The sequence below is a fragment of the Furipterus horrens genome, unplaced genomic scaffold (genome assembly GCF_987537825.1).
Source record: "Furipterus horrens unplaced genomic scaffold, mFurHor1.1.pri manual_scaffold_5, whole genome shotgun sequence".
Classification (NCBI taxonomy): Eukaryota; Metazoa; Chordata; class Mammalia; order Chiroptera; family Furipteridae; genus Furipterus; species Furipterus horrens.
In genome coordinates, this window is record NW_028327175.1 from 131,656,770 (window position 1) to 131,672,392 (window position 15,623).

Genomic DNA, 15,623 nt, shown 5'->3' on the forward strand with positions numbered 1-15,623 from the left:
GTGGCCACCATGTCTGCCTGCCACCTCACCAAGTAGTAGAGTTGGGATTTTTTAAAAAACAATTGCAGTTATCAATTTTTTGTGTTAGTATTTTAACAGTTCCCCTGCATTTGTAGTCCTATAATTGAGTTATTTTCTTACCAGAGTGTATTGCCCAATCCTCAAAAAGCGAGACAATGTTATACTGTGGGTTTATACTAATAGTATACCACATAAGTGGAAAGTAAGGTAGATTCTGGGCTTAATTTTTTTTTAAGGACAATGACATTTGGCTTCTTTTTTATTGGCATGGGCTCTTTTGGAAGGCAGTGACAAAAACCAACTTTTTTAGTGTTGATTATCAAGAAAGACCCACAGAGTTCATAGGTTGAGATTAGGGTATGCTTGCATAACTGTGTGGAAACCATATGCCATTCTGTGCTGCCCAGTAAATGAGATTAGGTTCTCAGTAATACCATGCACTTACTAACTTGTGAGCTAGTAGTACACAAGGAGTTTTATCATAAAGGTTGTGCTGGATTCAGTAAGTCATTGGCTTTGGTCTTTCATCTTAACTTTCACATTAGCAACCATTTCCCCTAATTTCTACTAATAATAATATCCTATAAACTTCAGCTTAAAGAATACTCTGTCTTTTCCTAGTTGCAACTTTGTGGTGCTGTGGTAGTGCTCTGACTTTATTCCCCTCACTGCTGTGTTTCCTTCAGCATGCTTCATACATCAAGTGAATGACAGCTCAGAATGAGAACTGTCCTGGTTATTCAAACACACACACACACACACACACACACACACACACACACACACACACACACACAGTGAAGCAGAATGTTCTCCATAAAACATATACAAAATTTCCATGTAGTCATTCAGAAATGCCTATAAATATAAGCTTTCCAGAGTCAGTACCTTTTAGCTATATTTGTAAATACTGTGAGCTTTAAGCAGCTGAGGGAATGGCAAGCCTGACTAAACTTCCTATTTCCTTTTGCCCTCAAAATAATGTTTTTTTGATTCTTCCTGGATTAATTCAGCAATATTTTGTTCTTTCCTTATTTTATATCCTTTTTTAGTGTTCCTAAACATAAAATCTATTTTGTGTGAAATTAGTGGTTGAAACATAGGTTAAACTTTTATACTAAGCATGTCATTGATTGAGTTTTATCAAAAAGCTTTCAGTCAATGAAATCACTTTGATTCTATAACTAGCAGAGCACCTACTGTTCCAGTGCTCTGTTTTGAGAATGAATGCTCAAGGTGGATTTTATTCTTGGACATTATCCCAGTAGACATAATAATATTTGTTGGGATGAAGTCCAATTTTCCAAAATAGATTTAAGAATTTTATCTAATGTTGAAAAACTGTGGACACTATGCAACAAAGCATAGAAAAACAGAAACTATAGATTGAACAGTAATCTAAATTAATCCTAGTATGATAGAAGAGGGAAAATTTTAGTACCATAACTTCTCCCTTCATGCTGTTGGACTTAAATTAGTTGAAATGTATTTCTGTACCACAATTTAAGTATCAATAAAAGTTTGCTCAATTAAAAAATATATTCAGGAGCCTGTTTAATGTGGGAAGAGAGTTATATCACTGAGTTGTGCCCAGTGTGGGAAGAACTTGGGGCACATCCATTACTGCTAGTTGCTTATTAGCCATGGGCACTTTTCACCTAGCTTCTGAGATAACACTTATTATATTCAGAAGAAGAAATGATGTGATGTGAGAGATACGGGGTGGTGGTGGAAGATAGGCAAAGGTCTGTTGGAAATCCAGGGGGTGGTCATGGTCTGTAGAACCCAGGCCCAGGTGAGTGGGCACTGAATTGCTTGAGATACAAGATGCAGAGGTGTTAAAAGCAACCCTTACTTCATTGTTTATATATGTTTATACCTGTTCTATGAACAAGGTTCCAGGTTGGGCACCACAGGAAGTGTCTGCCTCCAAGGATCTGCCCTTCTAGAAGGAGAGCTGAAGTGGAGCTTACGCCAAATTTGAATCTGCAACAGGGAAGTGTCCTCTGTGTGAGTGAATGGCATTAAGTGTCATTTACCTATGGAAAGGGTCTGTCTGGATGAGGGTTACCTTTACTTTGTGAAAAAAAATAAGAAGCAGAGAGATACACAGGCTTTAGCCCACCTGAATTTAGGACAAGAGTGGCTTGCTCCAGGAGCTCCTCTGTGGGTGGGCAATGGCACTTATAGCTGGTGGGAGTCAGGCCCTGGACTGAAGGTCTGCAAAGTACAGCACCAGGAGTGGGGATGAAATTGTATTTTGATAAATCTCTCTTGAGGCTAGAGTCAAATTCTTGTAAAAAAGAAAAAAGGTCAGATGACCTCCATAAAGCCTCTAAAATAATGAGTATTTTTTATATAGCATATCTTAGCCTCCTTATCTTATTGTATAATGCAAACAGGAACTTTTTATTTCTTTTTATTTCTAATCTCTAATAGTATATAATATAATATTCTGCACAATAATTCTGATGAATATATGTATCCTTACCTTATTTTGGTTAAAGTTATTAGCCATGACTACATCTGTTTGGGTTTCGAAAAAGGGCTAGATTTTTTATACTATTGATAAATATTATATGTAACAATATCAGCCTGATATAAAAATGAACAATCATAAAGTTATCACACAATTTGAAAGTTGGCTTTGTGTTCTTACCAGATCCCTTCTCTTTCTTGCATGAAGTCTGAATTTTGTGTATGTTACTGTACTCATTATTATATATATATATATATATATCTGGCTCCACCCTGGCTGGTTTGGCTCAGTGGATTGAGCGTCGGCCTGCGAGCTAAGTGCCGCTGGTTCGATCTTCCAGTCAGGGCACATCAGAGAAGGAAAACTCTGATTCCAAAAAACCTCCGCTGCCTTGTGGCATACCTCTTCAGTGGAAAGGCTAAGGGAGTAAACCCCGACAGAAAATCCGGAGCCGGAGTCCCTAAGGCGGTTTGACGTTGTAGTCAACACCGGCAACTCCTGCGGCGCACCTGAAGCCAAGCTGTATTGACTCCGTCTTTCCCTTGGACCCTTCAGCTGCGAAGAGAGGGGGGGTCTGCTGCATGGGCAACAGCAGACCCTCCATATCACCCTGCCCAGGCTCTGTAGCTTCAGCTTCACTGGAGAGGAAACTCCAGCGTCATCGCAAGATGTCGATTCAACACGGGAGGAGACAGATACCGTGTCACTCCCGAGTCGGACTGCACAGCCATTCTCGGCGGTGCAGATAGACTCTTAAGAAGCTACACCATCGTCTCTCGAGATGGACGGCTGCCGACGATATATATATATATATATATATATATATATCTATATATATATATAGATATATATATATATGTATCTCCAAATGATATATTATTGAGATTCTGCGGATACAGGTTTTCTTTAGGAGAATGTAGTACAGTGGTTAAAAATAATTGTTTTGGGATCAAACTGAGTGTGTTGAATTCTCAGATGAAACATTTACTAGCTATGTGGGATTAAACACATTACTTAGCATTTCTGAAAATGAGTTTCTTCATCCACAAATGGGGTTAATCCTCCCCCACCTCATCTCCCTTCTAAGGTTGTCCTGAGGATTTAATGGAATAAGAAATGTTAAAGGCTTTGTATATCCCTGGTCCATGATTGATGCTCAATGATGTTACCTCATCCCTCCTTTCTGCCTCTGACATCCATGTGAACTCCTACAAAACACACTCAGACTTCAGTCTGCACTGTTGGCACATACTCCATGTCAGCAGGCCTTACAACAACAGAAAATTAGAAACCAGGGAACGAACAAGTCCGCCAGAATGTATTAAATGTATTTACAGCTCTTAATCTTTCCACACAGGGAAGACAAATGAGTCAGGCAGTGGACAGTTGGTGCCATTACCAGATCATTAATTAGCAACTTGCTCAGCCTTGGCAGGAAATTGTTCATCATTTTCAGATGAGTAGAGAACTGCAGAAACTTGTAACTGCCCTTCCTCATTCTGCATCAGTATGGCAGCTGTGATTTTCCTTGCCAGAGCTTTCTCTCCCACTGAGCTTTATCAAGATAAGTGACTCAGGAGGTTGCTGCCATTGACTTGCTAAATGCAAGAGGCCTGAATTTTGAAGGAGGCTGGGGCCAAAGGCTTTCAGGGCTGGAGAGAAAGACTAGAAACCAAAAAGATAAATGAAGACCGCTGTAGCAAGATGAGATGAATAAACTGTTTGCTTTGAGCATAGACATGATATTCCAGAAAATCCACTTCAGGTGGCCAAGTAACTCTTTTGGAGTTCACAGAAAGCCTTACCAGGGCTCCCACATGTGAACTCAGTGTTTAGGGATTGTGTGTGTTTTCTCATCAAACCAGTGAAACACAGTTACCTTGTGTAGAGGAAGCTCAGAAGCCCAGGAAGCAATGGTTATTGTCTAAATTAAAATATCCAGAGAGAGGCTGATCTGGATTCCAGACTTACATCTGTCTGATTCCCAAGTTCAGGCTGCTCTGTGACTCATCCTGTGTCCTGCAGTGGGGCTAGAGTGCCCCTTAAACAGCACAGCCACTGGTTGGTAGATCTTAGTCACTGATTGCCTAAAGACTTTGAACATCCATAGGTCCCTTGTACAACTTTGTCTTTAATCTTAAGAAGTCCATTAATTCTCTCTGGTTGCAATTATTTCAGATTGGGTAAGCGTTATAGACAACAACACAATTGTTAGAGGTGAGAGAGAAATCCATGTTTTCTTCTATGCCAAGAAGTCAGAGAGACAGTCTCAACCAATTCCTTCAGGCAGGAGACTTTCAGGAAAAGGACAGGGCTGAGTTATAACAGGATTGGGAAGGAGGCGTAGCAGGAAGGAGCCAGGTAAGGTGTGTTTACATGGACTCTCTAATTTGATAAATATAGTTCATACGATGACACAAAAACAAACAGAAAACGTTACTTTGAGACTTCAAAATGTGTCTGGATGTAAAGAATGTGCTACAGCTTGGATAAGAGTGGTCCAGTAAGCATGTTTCTGTCCTACCAAGAGCAGCCCATGCAAACTGAAGCAGCAAGCTGGGTTGTGGTTTAGGAGGCATGGTCATCAAGGCTACAATTGAGGTATTTCCCCAACAGGAGACTTAGGCTTGGAGGGGGCTGTTACTTTTGTCAATAATTGTGCATAGATTGTGGGCCACATGAATAATATATAGAAAACATCTTAAACAATCTTAAATTTAAAACATAATTATTGTCACACAACCATATGTAATGTTTTCTCTGATAGAATTAAGAACACGTTTATTAATATATCTGGATAGCAAATATTTAGATTAGGGAAACTGAAGTTAAGCATTAAGCTACAACTTTTTTTTCTTATTTCACTTATAACCCACCCCTCCATCCCTGCTTTACTGTAATCCCATTGCTATTTAATATTATCCCATTATCTAAAATAAAATCCAGATATCATGGCATTTCATTAATAAATCTTTAACTATGTATATCTAAAAGAAATGGCCTATTTAAAAAACATAACCATTTTATCATTATTATGCTAGAAATATAAAAAATAATTCCTTAAAATCACCTAATATCCAGTCAATACTTAAGTCTCCCTGCTTTCTTTTGCAGTTTAAAAAGGAAATAAGCCCTGGCTGCTGTGGCTCAGTGGATTGAATGTTGGCCTGCGAACCAAATGTCACTGGTTTGGTTCCCAGTCAGGGCACATGACTAGGTTGGACGTCAGGTCCCCAGTTGGGAGCACATAAGACGCAACCACCACACAGTGATGTTTCTCTTCCTCTCTTTCTCCTTTCCCCTCTGTCTATAAATAAACAAACAAACAAACAAACAAATAAATAAAATTAAAAAAAGGAAATAAAACTTCTGGTCAAGATGGAGGCATAAGTAAATGCAGCTTGCCTCCTCACACAACTACAGTAAAATTAAAGCTAAACTACATAACAAATATCACTCAAAACCATCAGAAAATCAAGCTGTATGGAAGTCTGACGACTAAGGAATTAAAGAAACCACATTCATCCAGATGGGTAGAAGGGATGGAAGGGCAAGATGCAAAACAGGCTGGCAAAACCCACTTGTGGTGGATATAAAATGGAGGCATATCTCAGGAGTGAAGGATCCCAGCCCCACAACAGACCACACAACCTAGGCCTCCAGTTCCAGGAAGATAAGTTCCCAAAATTTCTGGCTGTAAAAACCAGCTGGGGTTGGATGGTTGGAAAAACTGTGGGATTCTCAAACATCTCCTCTTGGAGGGCACTGCACAAGGACTTATTCAGACTCACTCCCTCTGGAATCCAGCATTAGGGCAGCACCTTGAAGGGAACCAGTGGCATATGGGGAGGATATGAAATGTCTGGCATCAGGGTGAGAGCTGGGGAATAGCTTCCTCCCATACAGAACTTCAGACAGTGGCCATTGTTTCTTTTCTGAGCCCTCCCACACACAGAGCCACAGTGCGGCAGCACTGTATCTGAATCTCCATCAAACTGGCTCACATGGTAAGCCCTACCCTAATAATTACCTATGGCTCCACACCACCCAATGTATGGCCCAACCAAGCTTGTAACAATAGTTTTTCCATATGAATGGATATGCTAAGTGCAGGCTTCAGACCTTCCTAAATCTGCTTTAAAAAGCAACAGCTGATTCTGGCCCCCATACGTCTTGCTGAGTGGCACCAAGCCCAGAAATATCAGTAGTCATCTGCAGATCATTTTATAGCATAGGCCAAGGGGCCCTAGACAATACACAGGTGGTGCCTGACCTTGGCCTGTGCCAGCTGGGAAACCCCAGAGCCTGCTCACCCAGTGGACAGTTACAGACCACATCAGAGCACTGCCACCCAGTACCTCCACAAGCCATGGAGAGAGGCGGTTGTTGGCCAGTAGTCACAGCAAATCCTACCAGCTGTCTGGTCTGGTTAAATCCCTCCCATTGACCTCTGACAATAATCAAGACTCAACCACAAGAGGAGGGAATACTCAGCTTACATATAGGGCACACCCCGAGTACCCAGCTTGTATGATAAGGAAAGCTGTGCAACTGGATCATACAGGACACCTACTACATTAGGCCACATTACCAAGACACAGAGTCAAAGCAACTTTACTTAATACATAGAAAAAAACACAGGTGGGTTGCCAAAATGAAGGGACAAAGACCTATGGCCAGAAAAAGGACTAAACAAAATGGAGATAAGCAATCTATCAGATGTAGAGTTCAAAACACTGGTAATCAGGATGCTAAAGGAACTCAGTGAGTACTTCAACAGCATAAAAATTATCCAAAGAAGGAGAAATGAAAGGGACACTAATATAAATAAAGAAAATTTACAGGGAAACAACAGAAGACTGTACCTATTAGTTGGAATTATTCTATAAATAATAACTTTAGGTCATAAGTGGATTGGTTTTCCAAAAGACAGTTTGTAAGGAAAGTCCAGCTAAATGCTTTATTCTTCCAGTTTATTTACCAGTTTTCAGAATACAAATTTATTATTCTTATTATTCTAGCAATTTCCAATACGACAAATGCAATTATCATTATAGACTCATGCACTTCAATTTTGATATATTTTAACTCATTGCAAGCATTGTTTTCTTTTTAAGCTTAAATCGCCCCCTCCTTGGCCAATAAAATTTTTTTCAGTTGGCCCTTAAGATCTCTTGACATTTCCTTGGTAGTTTTGGTTAGTTTCTTTGTTTTCTGTATAATAAGAGTCTAGAATCATTTTACACATTTTCTGCTAAGAACTGGATATTAAAGTTTTCATGCCAGGAGTGATTATTAATACTTGGTTTTCATTGTTTCTATATATTTTCAGCAGAAATACATATTTCCATAGAGCTAGAAAATACACATTTTTTTATTTGAAAAAGACAAATTATATTATACATTTATAACATTTCTTTTTTTTTAATTTTATTTTTTGGTTTTTCAATTACAGTTGTCCCATTTTTTCCCCCATTGCTCCCCCCTACCCAGCTCTCCCCTTCTCCCATAATCATATCCCTCCCCGTTGTCCATGTCCATGTGTCACTTATACATGTTCCTTGACTAAACCCTTCCCTTACTTATCCCTCTTCTCTCCCTAATGTTTCTAATTCAAATGTAAGCTTATAAGGATTTTATTTAAAATATTTGATTTTTTGTTAATGTTTTTGTTCTTACCATAAAAGTTCTTGAATTTTAATAACATTGTGGGGTGCCTGTGTGTCTCATTTAAAAATAATAATATCTTTGTAGATATTTATTTTTGCACAGAAAACACATATTTGTAGAGAGTAAGGAGTAAATTTTTGAAACTTTGATTTTCTTAATGTGTGTGAATTTGCAGATGTTTTCAGCAAATCAAGTCACAATAACAATTTGCCACCTTTTTCTATTATAAATTTTCTTACACATTTAAAATTTGAATATTTAACTAGACAGTTTTTCCCAGTTACCCATTTGTGTGTGTATGTTGCCACTTAAAAATTAAATTCTTAAAGCCAGTTTTTTCTTCTTTTCTTTTCTTTTTTAATTTTAGTTTTTGGTTTTTCAATTACAGTTTTCCCAGTTTTTTGCTTTCAAAAAATAAAAATAATAGTATCAACAACACTGTTTATTGCTAATGTGAATCCCGTTTAATATCTTTGTATTATTCTTGTCGATATTTTCCAGTAGAGATGAAAAGTTTCATTACTGGATCCTGAATTTACTTAAAATAATTTTTCTGGATGTGGTAAATTTCTTTATTTTATTATAATTGATAAGGATCTTTCCGTTTTGATTTAATGTCATTTTGTAACTATGTAATATGTCAACAGATTCCAATGTCAAGACAATAAAACATGGTGCATTCAGATAATTCTAGCTTCTAGGCTGTCCTCTTTGTCCTGTTTTCTTCTCTCACTGGCAAACAGTCTTAAAAAATTAAGTTTGGCTTCCTTTATTTTATTTTTTTAATAAAAGAGAACAGGCACACACATATACATATTTTCTTCTTTATTAAGCAAAAAATAGCATACTATTCAGCACCTTCCATTTTGTTTTTTAATATGACAATATCTAAAGATCCTCAACTCCTTTTTAGAGGTCACAGTCCTCCATTATGACGATGTACCATAGCTTACTTAATTTGTCCTTGACTTATGGGTATTGGGACCATCTTAGTCTCTTTATATTACAAATTGTGTTGTACTAAATAGTTTTGTGCATGTGTCATTTTACATTTTTTAGCAACAAGTTGAATGAGCTTAAAAATAATATTTGTTACAATATTTTGAGTTAGGTGATCACAGTAATTCATTTAGTATATAGCTATTTCTTGGTGCTTATTATATGCCAAAGACTGAGCTGGTTTTGAAAATGAGGTCAGGATAGAGTGATGAGCAAAAAGATAGGTATGCTCACCCTCATGGAACTTATAACTTAGGCAAACCAAGAGATCGATAGTGGAAATAAACATAATTAAAGTGTGTGATAAATATTGCAAGGAAATAAAAAAGGAGCAATCCTAGGAGACATAACTTAGTGTGAATGGTAGGGAAAGCCTCCTTAAATAAATTACCATTAGGTGGATAACTAAGGCATTAGCATAAGTCAAGCAAAGTTGCGGAGGAAAAATGTGGCAGGCAGAGTGAACACGATGAGAAAAAGTGCTGAGGCAGGAGAACAGTCACATTTCAAATAATAAAAGGACTCTAAGAACTAAATCTTGTGAGCAAGAGGGAGGCTGACAGGAGATATGACATGAGGCGAGGGTGGGGGCAGATGCCAATGGTCTGGTGAGACTTTGGACTCTATCTTAAATAAAGGAGGGTACCATGAAGGATTTTAAGCTAGTGATGTGACCTAATTTATTTTTTAGTATATCATTCCAACTTCTGTGTAAAGAAGGGAATAAGAAGGGGTAAGAGCAGAAGAACAAAGAACACTGAGTGGTTGTTGTATTAAATGTGGTCGAGGGCGTGGAAGTAATTCCAGCAAGGAGAATGAGTCAGTTGGAGGGCTGCCGCACGCTCTGGCAGGTCAGCAATGAGCGGCGCAAACACCTCTCCTTTTATTGAGTTTTACAAGTATAGAAATCAATAGAGAGGGTAAGGAATGAGCTCACAGGCACATTCCAATATTGATTACAATATACAATTACTTACTTGGGATTACAATAAAAGGAGGTTAATATATAAACTATAAAGAATGATTCCTATCAAAAACAAAAAACAGGAATTCAATCATCTATTCTTTCAAGACTATGGGAACAGATACACTGTTCCTTAAACATTAACAGAAAGCACGCAAGGTTAAGCACTACCAGCGCTACCTGTGCTTGGCTTTGTTTGGTTTCCTTGTCAACATCAGGGAGGATGGAGTACTCAGCAAGATTTCTTTTAAGTCACAGGATGTCTTGAAACCCTGAGGCCTGATCAGTCAAAGACTGTCGGCACTAGCGAGTCCAGCTTGCCAGCTTGGGTCATAGAACACCTGGACTAAGAGGCATGAGAACATGCCTTAGTTTAGGAACCTTGATTTCAAGCATCAGGTGGTGGGCAGTGATTGATTTCAGTTGTCCAGGAAATTCATGACAATGATTCAACCTAGGATGTGAGGTGGAGGTGGAAGGGAGAAAATGGGTTGAGCCTTTTTAGAGATAGAATAGATCAGAATTATTGAATGAAAAGATTGATCTGGATGAGGATGAAGAAGGAACTGTCCAGAATAACACCTCAGTCTTGAGGGCAAGCACCTGGCTTATTTATTTATTTATAGAATACAAATTGTTTTATTCTGTCAACATACATAGGTGATATTCTGAATTTCCTGATGTGGAACCAACATCATTTAAAACAATAGTTCTTTTTCTCAATGCTTGGAATATATTACATTAAATGCTTTTTTGAACACATTATTTGTCAAATATTATTTTATAGGCTCATCCTCACAATAAATTTGGTTGAATTCTCTATAACTCAGAGAGAGACTTAACCTACACATATAACATTATTTTATTCAAAAAGGCTGACTACTGTCATGAGCAATCTGTTTATGGTAACATTTTTAAAAAAGACTTAAGGCAATTTTACCTAGCAGACAGGAGTTCATGGTTATTTTGTTGATTTTTATTTATTTATTTCTTGTCTTTCTATTACAGTTGTCCCATATTTTCCCCCATTGCTCGCCTCCCCCACCCAGTCCACCCCTTCTCCCACAGTCAATCCCCATCGTTTTGTCCATGTCCATGGGTAATTTATACTAGTTCCTTGACTAGACCCTTCCCCTTCTTCCCCCTCTTCATGCCCTCCCCTGCATCCCTGGTCTCTGTTAGTCTGCTCTTTGTTTACATGCCTCTGGTTCAATTTTTCTAATTTGCTTTTGTTGTTCATTAGTTTCCTGTATTAGGTGATATCACATGCTATTTGTCTTTCATTGTTTGGCTTATTTCGCTAAGCATAATTCTCTCTAGTTCCATCCATGTTGTCGCAAATGGTAGGAGTTTCCTTTTCTTTTCTGCTACATAGTATTCCATTGTGTAAATGTACCAACATTTTTTGATCCACTCATCTACAGAAGGGCACTTAGGCTGTTTCCAGCACTTGGCTATTGTACATAACGCAGCTATGAACATAGGGGGGCATAGGTTCTTCTGAATTGGTGTTTCAGGATTCTTTTTTTTTCTTTTATTTTTTGGTTTTTCAATTACAGTTGTCTCATTTTTCCCCCATTGCTCCCCCCCACCCAGCCCACCCCTTCTCCCACAATCATATCCCTCCCCGTTGTCCATGTCCATGAGTCATTTATACGTGTTCCTTGACTAGACCCTTCCCTTATTTATCCCCCTTTCTCTCCCTTCCCCTTCCCCCCTATTGATTGCTATTCTACTCTTTGTCCTATTTAGTTTGTTTGTTTGTGTTGTTCTTTAGTTTCCTGTATTAGGTGATATCATATGGTATTTTGCTTTCTTTGCCTGGCTTATTTCACTAAGCATAATTCTCTCTAGTTCCATCTCTTCAGGTATAATTCTAGCAATGGAATTGCTAGTTCAAAGACATTTCCATTTTTAGTTTTTTGACAAAATTTCATACTGTTTTCCATAGTGGCTCCACCAGTCTGCATTCCCACCAACAGTGCATTAGGGTTCCTGTTTCTCCACATCATCACCAGCACTTGTTTGTTGATTTGTTGATGATGCCCATTCTGACTGGTGTGAAATGATATCAATCACATTGTGGTTTTTATTTGCATCTCTCTGATGGCTAGTGATGTTGAGCAGTTTTTTATATGCCTATGGACCTTTTGTATGTTCTTTTCGGAGAAGTGTTTGTTCAGGTCCTTTGCCCATTATTTTAAGATTGGTGACATTGAAAGATTATCAGGTTGAGTGTGGGAGTGACTACCAATATGAAACATTTCCAGATGGCTACGAGAAATCCAAGTGGAGACACAGAGAAGGTATCTGGATGCATACACTGGACCACTGAAGGCATCATTCTGTAGCTTGTGGACACACATTGGACAGGAATAGCCTGCTTATGGGAAGGGCATCAAGGGAGAAAAGAGGTTCCAGGACTTAAACTGTGGAATTCCCACAAAAGGGCTTAGGAGGAATGAGGTACTGGCCAAGAAAATGGTGTGTGTGTGTGTATATATATATATATTTAGCAATAGCAGCAATAAAAATAAAATTTCCATAATAATTTATATTCACAACATTTCAGAACAAAAGAGATCCTAGAGATATGTAGTCTGGCTCCTCCACTTAGTTAGAAAAAAAAAGTTGAAGAATTCTGAAATGTTTGTCTTCTGTCTTCCAGCCCTGTACAGTTAGCCTGACTCTGGATATCACTGACATTCACATCAAGGAAGAAAAAATCAGTTAAGTTCTGCCATGATTTATCAAAAATTTATCAAGATATAAGTCACACTTTGCTTTTTTCCATCTGTAAAATTAGTGCCTGTCCTTACTAATAGCTAATTCTGTATGATTAGTGAAATTTAAGGTATAAAAATTAGCTTGCAAATGAAGTAAAAAAGGGAAAGAAAAGTCAATACCATAAAGTAGCTTTGGAAGTTCTTCTCTAAAGTGAAAGATGGTTATTTACTTCCAGTTCTACTTCCCTTGAATATCACCATAATCTTCTTTGGTGCAGCTGCTGGAATACATGCAGATCTTTCTGGTCTGAGACTTTGTGCTAATGACTAGGAGACAGACAGAGCTGGACATGGAAATTGTTCATGCTGTTGTTACGTTTTCTTCTTTTCTCTCTCTGGACATATGTACTTCCCAGTTCCCTGGTTCTCTTGTAGTTGAGCGGGGATATGTGATTCATTCCAGGGAATGAATTATAAGTGGATATGATGCTTTACTTCCAGGCCAGAGCTTTTAATTGATGATGTGAGATCCTCTACAGTGCTCTCACCTTCTGCCACAATGACTGTGAACTTTGATGTAGAAGCTGCTCCATCAGAGTTGATTCCTGAGTGACTATAAGGAATAAAGCCCCCTTGCTTACCAAAGATAGGCATAAGCAAGATTATATATATATATATATATATATATATATATATATATATATATATATATATATATATATATATTTGTTATGCTTACTTATACCCTGGCCATTCTACTATTTGTTTCTCAGGGGCTAAAATATTAGTCTGTATATTTAGTTCTTTTTTTTTAAAGTATATTTTATTGATTATGTTGTTACAGTAGTTCCAATTATTTTCCCCCTTTGTTTCCCTCTGCCCAGTACCCCAGTTCCCTCCAGCAATCCCACCCCCCTTAGTTCATGTCCATGGGTCATGCATATAAGTTTTTTGGCTTCACCCTTTCCTATATTATTCTTAACTCTCCCTTGTCTATTTTGTACCAAACAATATGCTTCTTAATCCCTGTACCATTTCCCCATTTCTCCCCCTTCTACCTCCCAGCTGATAATACTCCAAATGATTCCCATACCTATGATTCTGTTTCTACTGTGGTTTGCTTAGTTGGATTTTGTTTTTGTTTTGTAAATTCAGTTGTTGATAGTTGTGAGTTTGTTGTCATTTTTTAAAAATTTATTTATTTGTTTGTTTATTTTATTTTTAGAGAGAGGGGAAAGGATAAATAGAGGGAGAGAACATCACTGTGTGGTTGCCTCTCACTCAAACCCCCAACTGGGGACCTGACATGCAACATAGTAATGTGCCCTGACTGGGAATTGAACCAGTGACACTTGGCTCGCAGGCCGATGCTCAATCCACTGAGCCATAGCAGCCAGGTGTTGTCATTTTAATGTTCATAATTTTTATCTTTTTAAAAACAAGTCCCTTTGACATTTCGTATAATAATGGTTTGGTGATGATGAACTCTTTTAGCTTTATCTTGTCTGGGAAGCACTTTATCTGCCTTTCCATTTTAAATGATAGCTTTGTTCGATACAGTAATCTTGGTTGTAAGTCCTTGCTTTTCATCACCTTGAATACTTCTTGCCAGTCCTTTCTTGCCTGCAAAGTTTCTTTTGAGAAATAAGTTGATAGTCTTATAGGCACCCATTTGTAGAAAACTCTCTTCTTTTGCTTCTTTTAAGATTCTCTGTTTATCTTTAACCTTTGGCATTTTAATGATGATGTCTTGGTGTGGTCCTTTTTGTGTCTAGTTTGGGGCTTTCTGTGCTTCCTGGACTTGTATGTCTATTTCCTTCACCAAATTTGAAGAGTTTTTCTTCATTATTTTCTCACATAAGTTTTCAATTTCTTGCTCTTTCTCTTCCCTTTCTGGCACCCCTATGGTTCAGATGTTGGCATGTTTCAAGTTCTCCCAGAGGTTTCTAAGCCTCTTCTCATTTTTTTCAAATCTCATTTCCTCATTCTGTACTGGTTGATGGTATTTTTCTTCCTCATGTTGCAAATCATTGATTTGAACCCCAGTTCCCTTCCCTTCACCATTGGTTTTGTGTGGATTTTTTTTTTGTTTGTTTCATTTAGCATAACCTTCACATCTTCCCTTATGCGTTTGCCATACTTAAGCATATCTGTCAAGCCTGTGAGCATCTTTATCACCTGTGTTTTGAACTCTTCCTCTATTAGGTTGGCTATCTTCTTGTTTGTTAGGTTGGCTATCTCCTTGTCGCTTAGTTCCTTGACTGGAACCTTGATTCGTCCCCTTTTTTGGGTCGTACTTTTCTGTCTCCTTATCTTGACAGGCTTGTGTGTTTGTTTGTCTCTGTGTCTTAGATAGAGCTGTAGCTCCTGTTACAATGTAAGGGGTGGAGCTTTAGGGGTTCATCAGTACAGGGCGACTTGTTTCACCACGTTGTGGTGCTGTATGTGGCGGAAGGAGTCTGAGAGAGAATAATGCTGCTTGCTCAGCATTTGTCCCTTTTCCAGGCACTTCTCTCACATTTGTATGGACTGACAGTTCTCAAGCTGTTGCCCTTGATGTTGTTCCCAGAGTGGGTGGGTCTGCAGAAGTTCTAGGACTGTGGGGGCCCTTTAAACAAGTGAACTCTGCTGAGAGACCAGCAGTTTCTTCTATCACCCCAATCCCCACTGGTTTGCACAGTCAAAAGCAATGAGGTTTTATTTTCCCTGGCACTGGGACCATGAGCTGCATGATCTGGTCTGGTGCTGGGAGAGCTCCCCAGGT